At 42.1% G+C, this 13,853-nt stretch overlaps 1 long non-coding RNA gene across 3 annotated transcripts in view; it reads right to left on the reverse strand.

Annotated features, from left to right (window-relative positions):
- LOC137538716 (uncharacterized) overlaps window positions 1-13,853 on the reverse strand; it is a 793,867-nt gene that overhangs the window by 139,073 nt on the left and 640,941 nt on the right. The window lies entirely within an intron of this gene.

The following is a 13,853-nucleotide window of genomic DNA, read 5'->3' on the forward strand; positions in this document are numbered from 1 at the left end:
AGTGGGTATTCGCCTTTGGAACACATTGTAACCTCTTTGTCATTTTAAATTTGTTTATCTGTGAAATGAAATAACCTATTGCTTATCCAGTTTGATCCATCCTTATTTGTCTGGAGTAAAATGCTCCATCCTGACCTGGGAATGTGATGTGTGTGGCATAGAACAGCAGCAGCCTGACACGGAGAGCACAGGCAGAGGAGCATTACACCTGAATGACAGCTGATAGTAAGCAAAGTGCATATGTTGGCCATACTGAGAGGTACCCAGCCATCCAATTTGAAAAGAGGCTTTCATTCCTTCATTTGGAGTGTCAGTGCTGAAGAGATACACTTAGAAGTAACCCTTTGTTTTTTTTCTATAGCTTCAGAGGTAAAGTGTGACTTCATTTATATGCAAATGCGGATTTAGAGAGAGCATGCTTTTAAGAACAGCTTTTCTTTAGTTGGATTTTGAAGTGGATTATAAAAAAAAATTAGAGTGATGTTCACATCATTCCATATGTCCCTTAGGATTGTGTATATTATTCAAGAGAGCTGCCAAACACATACTGCTTCTCTATACAGGGATGATCCTGGAGCTGGTGTAACCAGTAGTCCTGCATCTCATGGACCCAAAGAAGATACAGGACATGCAGCGTACCTGCCTGTTAGTAATTACCGGTATTGTTTGGTTTAACTCTTAAGCTGGCCACTAACGGTCCAATTTCTAGCGAAAAATCGTTCGAGCGACCAGAAATTCTGATCGGACGAAAAATCGTTCACTACACCATCAACTAACCAATCATTGCTTCCTATCTATCACGACCACCAAGAAAATCCAAATTTTCGTTCGACGAAAATTCATTCGGACGACATTTTTTTTCACTCGTTCATAATTGATTGTGTCCACCAATGGAGATTATTTACAACCAATCCGATCAGAATTTCTGATCGCTCGAACGATTTTTCGCTAGAAATTGGACCGTTAGTGGCCAGCTTAAGGGTGGCCACACACCTTTCAATTAAAAGATCAATTTTAAACCACTTTGAAAAAATATGATCTGTTGTACGGCAAAAAAGCAAAAGTTTTTTTTCTGCCTTTGAGTGGTTAGGATTAGCCATCCTCATCTACATGATATCAGATCATGTCACAGTGTACATACTAAATACAAATATATGAGAATGAGTGATTGTGTGATTGCAGTTGCATGCAGTATAAAAAAATAGACCAATTAAATATCACCTTGGTGCGATATGATAGGTCCATTTTCAAGCTGCAAAAATTTGCATACAGAATTTGTATAATCCTGCGTCAAATGATTGGCATTGACCATCCCTAATGTGTGGTTTCCAGACAATGGTGGTGCGGTTTGCAGAGACAGAGGACATCGCTTCTGCAATACAGGAAGAAAACTACAGAAGAACAGAACACAAATGAAGAACAGAAGATGATATTTTGGATGAACACACACTAGATTACGGTGCTGGATTTAAATGACACCTTTTTAGCAGGTATGTCCCGACTTTCAGTAATATATTTTTACCCAATATCAGTATTTCTTCAGTGTTATTAACCCTTTGTGAATAATGAGCCATACAATTACCTGGTTATGGTGTTAATATCCCTATTGATAAGGACAATGCTATTTTCTTTCATTATTTTTTTTTAAACCTGAACATTAAAAAAAAAAATCCTGAACATTTTTAGGTATTTGCATAATATTTATAATATTTATTTAAAGCTACAGTAACTTTAAAAAAAAACATTTCGGATGGGAAATGGATTAGACTCCACTGCTGTACTGTATTTTATGCCGCATTGTTGATTTTTTTTTTTTTTATCCTAGCCATGTTCTAACATAAATAACCATTTTATTTATAAGAGAAAAATATATTTCCAGTATCCGGGTGTAAAAAGCTGGTGCTCACTGCAGCCACTTCCTGGCATGTAAAAGCCTATAGTAATGCCTGGAGATCAGTAAGAGAATGCTTGAAATGTTAGGGCGTCAGGGAGGCTGAAAGCCGCGTCACCCTGTGACGTCTCGTTGGGGGGGGGGGGGGGCGGTACGGCAATCGTCGGCTTCCCGAGCGTTTCTCATCCCCCCGCCAAGCGTCTGTGTGAACCAGCCCTTATGCAGGCCACTGCAAGCCTTTTAAAAGTGATTTGCAAAAATGGAAATATAAAAACGCATGCGTTTTGTACATGCGAGCCGCAAACGCATTATAATACATGCAAAACACAGGAAAAACGCATCGCAAACGCAAAAAAAATGCAGTAAAAATGCACTAAAAACGCACACAACATTAACATAGAACATGACATAAAACTTGTCTTTCACACTATGTCATATGTGAACTCAGCCTCAATCTGAGGACCTGAAACCTTACTAGGATACCACTACTGTCTGACTGAGTCATACTGCCCAGTTTACGTTTACCAGAGTAATGCAGACTCACTCACACCTGATGCTGCAAACAAACGAGCGCCAGTCTCTAGACTGAAACACAACCTGCTGAGGCTATTACTTTCTTGCTGCAGATTTGTCATCTTTTTTATGCCTGTCTTTAGAGATAAATACCAGATTACTAGTAAGCTGGAGTACCTGTGAGAGACTCTCTCCAGCCCCTAGTGAGATTACAACACACCTCTAGAATTTAGGTTAGCTTGAGGATAAACATCATTATTTAGTATTTACTGTATTTTTTGGACTATAAGACTCACTTTTCCTCCCCCAAAAGTAGGGGGAAAAAGTCACTGCATCTTATAGTCCAAATGCAGGGAGTTCCTGACTTGTGAACACCTGCCAATAAAAATCTCCAACGCACAACAATGTTGGGGACTCCCTGTACTGTGCCCATGCAGAGGAGTACACAGGGACAAACAGAGGACAAGGGGGACACAAAGGGGCATCCAGGGGAACACAACGAGGACAAAGTCAGACACATGGGGGACACAGGAGAAAACAAGGGGGACAGAGGTGGACACAGGGAGACACAAGAGGTACAAAGGGGCATGAGGTACAAAGGGGGCATAACACACAAGATGCCCCTTCACCATGGATGCACCAGGTTTAGTATATACATATATATTTTTTTTTCCCTGGTTTTTGTCCTCAAAAATCAAACTGCATTTTATGGTCAGGAGCGTCCTATAGTCTGAAAAATTCGGTATATAGTGCCAACAGCTTCGGCAGAGCTGTACAGAGTATACAGTCTTGTCATTTAGCTGTCCCTCAGAGGTGCGCACAATCTAATAACTACCATAGTCTATTGACTCTTAAAGCAAACTTGAACTGAAAAACAAAAGTCAAAATAAACATACACACATCATACTTACCTCCTGCGTAGAACGCTCAGCAATCTCTATCTCCTCTTCCGTGTCCTGTTTCTCCAATGTGATCCTCCATCCTCTATCCTCCATTTTAAATATAGATGACCCCCTAACAGCGTCTTGGTCAGTAATCCATTAAACTGTAATATCATCCACTTGAGCCATAGGGAAACATGGACATTACCTTGCACATTAGTTGTGCTTTCAGTTACTGTATAACTGACCGCAACTGATATAGTGGAATAGGACCCTAAGGCTTTTTAACTCTACATTATCTTTTCAGAACTGGAAGGAAAATGGTGAGCTTCTGAGAGGAACTGAAGGCGAGGTAAGTGTGTAATAATCATTTGCTAGTACATCTGGTAGTTACTTTAAATAATACTACTTGGTTCAGGTTCACTTTAAGAATGGATCTTGGTAATAAATGTACTCAAAACAGAGAACTATGCAGAATCGGCTTCACTTACTTCTAGCACATACAGCAAGAAAATATTGAATTGTCAAAATCATTTGTGTTGTACAAAAACTCTTCACACTATGAAACATATTTTATATCAATCAGCTGTTTATTCAAGACAAAATTCAATAAACTACAAGAGTATTTCAAAGAGTGTGTGTGTGCGTGTGTGCGTGCGTGCGTGCGTGCGCGCGTGCGTGCGTGCGCGCGCGTGTGCGTGCGTGCGTGCGCGCGTGTGTGCGTGTGTGTGTGTGTGTGTGTGTGTGCGCGTGTGCGTGTGTGTGTGCGTGTGTGTGTGCGTGTGTGTGTGTGTGCGTGCGTGCGTGCGTGTGTGTGTGCGTGTGTGTGTGTGCGTGTGTGTGTGTGTGTGTGTGTGCGTGTGTGTGCGTGTGTGCGTGTGTGTGCGTGTGTGTGCGTGTGTGCGTGTGTGTGTGTGTGTGCGTGTGTGTGTGTGTGTGCGTGTGTGTGTGTGCATGCGTGTGTGCGCGTGCGTATACGGAAAGTATAGATTCTGCAGGAAGCAAGACAATTAAAGTCATTTTCAAGAAATGGTAAACAGATGACAAACGACCAGTACAGGGACAAGGAAGCCAATAATAATACCGAAATAGCTGAGCAGCAATAATAAAATAGAAGCAGATATGTTTCACATGTTTACATTGTGGGAAGCCGGTCATACGTAGCCGGTGTGACAGCACTGAAGAGGCACAGTGACAGATGGCACCTTTTATGGCACAATGACAATGGAGCTAACAGAATATCTGTGTGCACCATTAGTCACATATGAAGGTGGTACACAGCTATACAGGACACAGCTAGGGGGACAGTATGGCGATAGAGTATGTCACTGCTTGAAGTGGAAATGACGGATAGCTGTGTACATCTCAGAGAGTGGCTCTGTGCGAGAGATAGCTGTGAGTGTCAGAGGAAGATTAGCAGTCGTTAGAAAACTGACAAATAGCTCCACATTGCCACCTGTTACTGAAGCAGGATGATAGATGTGTGCTTACGTCACTAAGAGACAGGGCGAAGGGAGCCTAATGGGAAATCAGTGCGCTTAGGAGGCTGCAAGCAAAGACATGCATAGAAACCGAATTACACAGGCCTCTATCTCATTGCTCCACCTGACCTCTGAAACTGAGAGATGACAGCCACAGCTGGGCTGCCCTCTAAGCATTGCACCTTCATGTGATACGCCAATTCATTAGAATGGGGCCTTGTAGATTCTAGCCTCTGAACTAACTAGAAAATCACATATCAATGTCAATCGAGTGCAAGAAAAATAGCTAAAAGTAAAGGTACATAGGGGCTGATTCACAAAACGATTCTGATGAATTATCTCATCTTTCTTATTAACTCACAATCTATCTCTCCTTTTTCTAACTTAACTCATGATTTCTCTCCCCTTAACTGCCTTATCTCTCCTTATCAGTTTATCTCATGAATTCTCTTTACTTATTTGTTTATCTCATGCATTAGCTCTCCTTGCAGTTAAAGGACCACTGTCACGAAAAAGTCTTATTTTTATGTGCTCACATGCATGTAAGATTTTACGATTTTTGCGATAGTGGTGCTTTAAGGTGAAAAATAAGCTTTGTGAATAAACCCCATAGAGTCAATAATATAGGGCACAGGTGTCGAACTCCAGGCCTGGAGGGCCTGATCCATGCCAGTGGTTAGGATGGACTAAAAGAGAGGAATGTGTTCTACCCTTCCTGATTCAGACCCATCAATTAATTTGAGCTGTGTCAACAATGTGTGAGGACCTCGGCCCTCGAAGGACCGGTCTGACATCCCAGATATAAGGCAATGACTAGAGTGGGAAAAGTAATAAACACCATCAGATTTTGCTGTCTCTTTCTCTCCCAGTAACCAATCTCCCCTCCCAGGGCTCACATGTAGCATTCCGGATCAGGTCATTTGGGTGCCACTTTTGGCAGGCATCTAATAGAGGCCCATGATAACTATTGGGAATCTTGCACCCAAGCAGTGAGTCGAGCACCAGATGCAGGAAGTAGCCAATCAGCTACTATGTAGAAATGAATGGTTATAGCTGATCATAGCAGTTGTTTGGGCACCAGGGTTAGATGGTTAGTTTATAACACTTTGGGGGGTTTAGGCATCACATTTTATATTTGTTTCACACCTCCCAGCTTTAAGATATGAAAAAAGGACACCTTTAAGAGACACCCCTTCCAAACCTGTAATTTCGGTCATGCTACACCACTAGTCATGAATACTACAAACAGGGCCGATTATAGACTTTTTGCCGCCTGAGGCAAACTTGTGAGGACCCCCCCCCCATAGGTAGCCTGGAGGGGGTAGCAGCCAGGAAGGGGAGCAGCGGGCACAGCGGTGAGGTGAGCCCCCCCCCCCCTCCCTCACCTGGGGCTGACTAGCGATGGCACAGAGCACCCCATACACATCAGTGGTGGCACAGAGTATACCATACACATCAGTGATGGCACAGAGCACCCCATACACATCAGTGGTGGCACAGAGCAAACATCAGTGATGGCACAGAGAGCACCCCATACACACCAGTTATGGCACAGAGCACACCATACACATCAGCAATGGCACAGAGCACACATCAGTGGTGGCACAGAGTACACCATACACATCAGTCGTGGCACAAAGCACACCATACACATTAATAAATGAAAATGTATATATTATTACATCTAATTTATATCTTTTATTTGATCGTTTTTGTTGTGATTGTGTAAAAAATTAACATGTGTGGTACATTGTTTAAAAGAGTCTAAATTTTCATTTGAGAGAAAAAAAACGAGCCTAGGTGATGACATCACACTGTGGGAGGGGTTTACCACAATATCAGCCATACAGAGCCCCCTGATGATCCATTTCAGAAAAGGTAAAGATTTCTTGTGGGAAAGGGGTATCAGCTATTGATTGGGATGAAGTTCTATTCTTGCTTACAGTTGCTCTCAAATTACATAGATGTACAAAACAAAATAGAAAGGGCTTTTATACCAGTTCCCTTCACAGCTGGACCACCACCTGAGCTCCCAGGCTTGGCTTTTAATTTTATTTTGGGGGTCGTGTAATAAAAGTCTTCCAGGACTCAAAAACCCGTCTCTAGTTAACAATTCAGCTCTGTAGAGCAAAATGAGGTGTGCATGTATTTCATGTATTGGAGGATGAATCTGTGTAATTCCCATAATGAAAGCATCTCCAGAGCTCATACATACATATGGGATTGCTGTGAGGGTTAAATTACTAGCTAGATTTTCAAAAATAATATTTTTCCTCCATGGCTGAAATCACATTATTATACGGTTTCATATATACAATTAGTGCGCCGTCGCTTTCCCCATCACTCACCTGACAATATTTTTACAGCTCTGTAACTATACGTCTACACAGTGAAGTTTTGGTAAGAAAATAATTTTCAAAACCCTTGCCAGTGTGAAATTAATTCCTATGCAAACTCCAATAAATAATTCAGGATTATATAGAGAAATGTACTAGAAAATGCATTTATCGCTACTTCTGTCCCTATCCAACCCTAGTCCTAATACATTCTTAATCAGGGAATTGGATTTGAGGAAATAAATACAAGTTGCAGCATAGGCACAGGTTTTAGCTCACATTACCAAGATGTATATTCACCAACAATTCAGTAAGGATGCCTTATATTGGAGGTGACCATGGGCAGGGTGCTTCTCACAGCTCTCCAGGGTGTAACTACAGGGGAGCAGCCCCTGCAACTGCAGTGGGGCCCAAAGCTGTAAGGGGGCCCCAATTATTACTCTGTAGAAAAAAAGAGGCGCCAAAAGGATAAAACCAAAATGATAAAAAGGTTAAAAATGCTAAGGAGGCAGTGGTGGACTTGCCTCCTGCAAGCAGACACTGGAAACTGTCTATTCAAAAAGATATAGATTTTATTGGCATACTCCAAAGGGGGCTGCAACGCATTTCACAGGCATAAACCTGCTTCCTTAGGCAATAAAACATAGGAGCATACAACAGTATTGGGTCCGGGTAACACCTGGCGCCTCCGTGCCCCTGCCTATGCCTACATTTATATATTAAACAGGGCTGCTAAATACAAATCCTTTATATCTATGGCAAGTAAAACTCCAAATGCTGTGGATGTTTGTAAGTGCTCTATATATTGAGGTACCATGACTGACTTAAAGGACAATTGAAGTGAGGTATATGCAGTCTGCAATATTTCCTTTTAAGCAATACCAGTTGCCTGGCAGCCCTGCTCATCTGTTTGGTTGCAGTAGTGTCTGGATCTCACCAGAAACAAGCATGCAGCTAATCTTGTCAGATCTGACAATAATGTCAGGAACACTTCATGTGCATTTGCTTGTTCTAGCTCTGTAGCTAAAAGTATTAGAGGCAGAGGATCAGCAGGATAGCCAGGCAACTGGTATTGCTTAAAAGGAAGTAAATATGGCAGCCTTCATATATCTCTCACTACAGTTGTCATTTAAATGTACATGGTTCAGAAATAAAAAATAAAATAATTAAAAACGGCTGAGGAGGTAGAACCTCCAATGAACAATGAACCGTAGTGGAGCCCTAGTGCCTCAGTCTCCATTACGGTTCATTGGAGATTTTACACTTGCCATTTGCCTGAAGAAGTGGGAACCTAGTCCCAAAAAATGTGTTGCAATCTATGAGATTTTTGTTTATTTGGATCAATAAAATTACAGTTCCTAACCTTATCATTGAGTCTCTTTCCTCAGGAGGAAGTAAGTTTGCCTTTACCTTCTCTATTTTTAAACTGTTTTTAATACTTTTATCTCACTTTGGCGCATCTGAACCACATATATAATCACACCAGTTCGGGTGGAGGGTATATCCCTTTGCGGTTTTGTCCATAATTGCAGAGGGCAGGTCTTTAACCCAAGTGGGGTTGGGTGTGTTCTGCACATCTGCCTACTGTTGTGCTACTGCCATGGGACACAAAGGTGAGTATAATCACTCACGATGTGTCAATCCCAGAGTTACAAACTTACTACACTATATTTGCTCTTGGTTTACGCCCACATTCCCCTCTTTCTTTTTCCTTCATGACTGACTTTAAGTACTCCTGAATCAGGGAAAAAAATCAATTGAATTAAGCCCAAGATAGAGAAAGCTGATGCTGCTTATTGTCTTGTCTCCCGTTCCTGGTGCTCGGTCCTCTTCACTCAACAGTCTCTTGAAGGCCCTCCTGAGCAGTGCCAATTGGTTCTGAACTGTGCATGGAAGAGTTTCAAACCACACATGTTCAGTGAAAGAAAGCTCTTGAAAACAAGTACGCCCTTAAGCTATGTACTGTATGGGTGGTCAGAACTTGCGTCTGCACATTCTAAATCGCTTGACAGTGCTGGAGGGGGACTTCCAGCAAGATATTAAACTGAGGGATCCAGTTCATTACTTTGAGGGAACAGAGATGAAGAACAGAAGGGACCACGAAAATAACTAGCAACATCTGCAGTCTATGTAGGAGGAAATCTAGCCCACCGTGGTTCATCATTGATTCAGGGGTACCTTAAGATTACAGAGATAGAGTGAAACACCAAATTGTTTCACGGTGGCTTAAAGCAGACATGAGCTATTTAAGGCTTCTCTCTGGGGTCAGTGCTACTTTAATGAGTGAAAAAAATTGCTGCCACCTATAATGTCCTACTTCACCCAGGTCTGGACCCCCTGGATTGAGTACATGAGGGCCCAAAAGGTTCAGTCTGTGTTTTAATATTATGGCTATGGACTTGTCTAGCTGAGTTTTTCCCATTGAGCATATATCGCTGTAATTATCTGTGTTGCTAAAGCGTTCAGACATCTTTGACCACAATGTACTTTATTTTTAGTCAGGTTTACAAAACATTGCTATTTTCTATACTTGTGTTCTTACTCTAATGTTCAGAGCATGTGTTAAGCCTAACTAGACATTCATTTTGTGAAAAAAACAAACAATAAAAACCGTTGACACTACATAAGCAGCAACGTGTAGCTGCTGACACCTGGTGGATGGGTGCTAGATCTATAGATAATGACACAGCACTAGAGATGGTCAAGGAGATGCTAATAGTTCTGGCTTGCATACCTATCTATTGCAAATTGTACGTAGCTTGAAACTGGACAAAATTAACTTCCTGATGAATTTGGCTGGCCCAATGCTAAACTGCATACAATTTGCATGCAAGATGGTTTTCAGCCACATGCAGCAACAATCTGCAAATGGAGCTGAACGGAAGAGCTTCTGCCAACCCTCTCTTGCCTTCACCTCCCCTTCCCGTGGCCTGCCCCTCTTGTCCTGCCCACAGGCAGCTACAGGAAAATGGTGGTCAGAGCCCTGCACTGGAGACACAGCCTCCAGTGGAGGGCTTCGGACGCCATTTTCCGATAGCTCTGCTGCTTGTCTTGATCGCTGCATTAAGCTTGCCCTGGGCGGTAACTTAAATATGCACAGCTGAGAATAAATTAGGGTTATCAAGACCAATAGAATAAGATATCAGCAACTCAATCCGCACCACCATCGTGGTCAATAGGAGCATGTTACTAACATACTGGTGGTTCTGGATTGGGCAATGGTCCTGTGTGACAGGACCACTGCCCAATCCAGAACCACGAGTATGCTAGTACTGCATGTGACAGAACCATTGCTCAATCCAGAACCACCAGTATGCTAGCACCATGCTCCTATTGGCCGTGATGGTGATGCGGGGCGGGTGTACACAGACAGCAAATGTAGTAGGCACTGCTGTGACAGGCAGCATTTGGGGCCAGAGTGTAACTTCCAATCTGCCGCTTGAGTGCCCTGTAATTCGCACAAGGATAGCGTGCGCATCAGGGGGTTTTAACTAGAGCTACTGCTCAATTTAAGTTGCGCAATATTCCACAATTATAGGTTCTCTGGGGGGCTTGGCCCACCATTTTGTCTGCGGCCCCTGGGGGAGCCCCTGTTAAGAGATGATGCACTCCCAAGGGTCCCCGGACCCCAGGTTTGAGAACCACTGGTTTAGGTGATACCTTTAATGACTAACTGTACAAGATTTTTCTGCAAGCTTTCAAAACGTTGTTTCTTCTTCAGGCATGTTTCAGAACTGGTCTCCCAAATGACTGTGCATGGCAGCCATAGCCAGGAGTGTTCTCCACAGGAGCAGGCTTTCTTTGGGTTGTATGTTTTGCTAAGAATTATTTTACGCTAAATGCATTTTAACGGGAATAATAAGAAATAAATGGGAAAAAAATATTATTTCTCAGTTTTTGGCCATTATAGTTTAAAATAAAACATGCTACTGTAATTAAAAACAACATATTTTATTCGCCCATTTTTCCTGGCTATTACAACATTTAAAATATTTCCCTAATACAATGTATGGTGACAATATTTTATTTGAAAATAAAGGTGTATTTTTCCCATTTTGCATCCCCCATTAATTACAAGTACCCCTATTTGTAAAATAACAGTAATATAGCCTCATGACATATATTTTAACCACTTCACCCCAAGGCGGTTTTTACCCTAACGGACAAGAGTGATTTTCAGCTTTCCTGTGCTCATCCCTTTCCATTTGCCAATAGCTTAATCACTACTCACAATCACAATGAAATGATCTATATCTTGTTTTTTTTCACCACCAATTGGGCTTTTTAGGGTTGATATTTGTTTTCAGTAATTACTTTATTTTCTATGCATTTTAAATGGAAATACAAGTAAGAAATGAAAAAATACACTATTTCTCCAATGTCCTCCCCTATGGTTTTAATATAAACACTGTACATAAAACCCACACATTTTATCTGCCTATTTGTTCTGGTTATCACAAGATTTTAATTATGTCCCTAGTACAAAGTATGGTGACAATACATCATTTGGAAATAAAGGTATTTTTTTGGGGAGTTGTTTATTCCACTTTTTGCACGTGCACCCGCGGGAAAGAGTGCGGGCACGTGCACAGCAGCAGCAGCACTGTCAGACTTATAAAAACGTCCTGGAGCCATTAAGAGGCTCTAGCAGGACGTTTTTATAAGTCAGCATGTCATTAAGTGGTTAAAAATAAAGTTTCGTCCCTAAGGAAACTATTCATGTATTTTTTTATTATTTTTTTTATATATGCAAAGGTTTTATTTTGGTAACTATGGCAGAGTGGGGAAGATAAGAGGTTAATTGTAATGGTATATATAGATAGATAGATGGATGGATAGATAGATAGATAGATAGATAGATAGATAGATAGATAGATAGATAGATAGATAGATATATTATATATATTTTTTTTTTGTGAAAAAGTGTATGTAGGTGTAATACTACTATTTGGCCACAAGATGTCCCCCACATGTTCTTCCTGCGTGTACTCTTAGTACGCTAACAGGAAATAACACATGTACATGTTACTTTCATTTTATCAATTGGCCACGGCATCTCAATGCTGCCAGTGGCCACTGATCACAGGCACTTAGATCGGTGAATGGGAACTGCATTTTCATTCACTGATCGGTGTACACCATAGAGGGACGGTGTTGCAGGCGCGAGCATTCGCGTCCGCCGCGCATTTAAAGCAGAAGACGAGTATCTATGTCCCTGGAACGGGAACAGTCTTCCCGCAGGACATTATATATATATATATATTGCCACAAACACAGCTAGTGGTTAAAGAGGGGAGAAAACAATCACAGAGGGGAGGCCAGCGAAGCTGAGTGGCCACCAAGATTATGGGGGTAGAAAAAGCCCCAGGTATGGCAACAGCATTTTTTTTCAGGTATGGTATAAAGTATGGCAGTATTTGGCTGCTCCAGACATTTTCAGCTCATCACTGTTGCACCAGAGACCATAGGGAGACTTTTGCATCCCCCTTCCCTCTCCATAAGAAAGTACATACCACGCAACCCAACTAGCTATAACTGCCTGCAGACTGTCAGCTGAAATTATCACTAGCTTTCATTTGAGCTGGCAACAATCTGTACAGGGCTTTGCTTTTAGTAATACAAAAACTGGTAACCACCTTTACACAGAGGCGTATTTAGAGGGGTGCAGGCATGGCTCATACCATGGGCGCCATGTCTGCCCCTGTGATGTGCCCCCATGCCTGCCCCTGTGCTGCACCTCATGCCTGCCGCTGTGCTACGCCTCATGCCTGCCCCTGTGCTGCGCTTCATGCCTCCCTGTCACTCAGAACTCAGATCAATTCTGTTATCTGGAGAACATGGCTACTTCATTTATGTATGTAGGGCTCACTTGGCTTATTGTAAAGAGGACAGAGAGGAAATAAGAGATATTTCTAAAAAAGTAACCAGCAATATCCCAAGCCAAAAAACACAGGCAACCATAACACACGGACACGAGAAAGGATGCAGTTTTTAGAGGGAAAAAGGGCAATTTCAGTGTTTCCCATAGGCTCTATATTACCCAGATATGCCCCTGCCTGTACAATACAACAAACAAAAGTCTCATTTACTAAAGCATTCCAGTATGAAGCAGGCACACCATCTGACATTAGTTCAAGGGGTGCTTAGTGAAGTGGTATAGGCAGTACCACAATCAAAGTAAGTCCGAAGATATCACCAGCACATCAAGGCATGAGGTAACCACATGCCTTGATAAAGGGGGACCCTGCGCGGCCCCCAAAACAATTGTTGGAATATTGTCGAGACTGGCACAATAAAAGGTGTGCTATAATCTGCGGTGTGCTGGTGATATCTTCGGACTCATTTACTAAAGCATCTCCAGAGATCTCCAAGCATTTTTAAAAATGGACTCTGCAAATGATACTGCATGCAATTACAATCACACAGCCACTAATCCTAACAGAAAAGAACCTGATTACGATCTGATACAACACAAATGAGAGCAACAGATACTAAATACCTACCAGATCATTCGAAATTAATGCATTTCAGATTTTCTGGGTCACTTGATGACCCCACTGGAGATTCTTGGAGGTCTTTGGAGAAGCTTTTCTAAGTCCTCGTTCACACAATGCAACACAGTTGATCATTACATTCACATCACAACACACGGCACCTGTGCAAAGCTGACACCGACACTGATAGGACAGCGCTGCATTTGGCCAAAAATGCATGCAGCCATGAGCTGCGAGAACAGACCGCTATGCAGCAC

The sequence above is a fragment of the Hyperolius riggenbachi genome, chromosome 11 (assembly GCF_040937935.1).
Source record: "Hyperolius riggenbachi isolate aHypRig1 chromosome 11, aHypRig1.pri, whole genome shotgun sequence".
In the NCBI taxonomy this organism is placed as follows: domain Eukaryota; kingdom Metazoa; phylum Chordata; class Amphibia; order Anura; family Hyperoliidae; genus Hyperolius; species Hyperolius riggenbachi.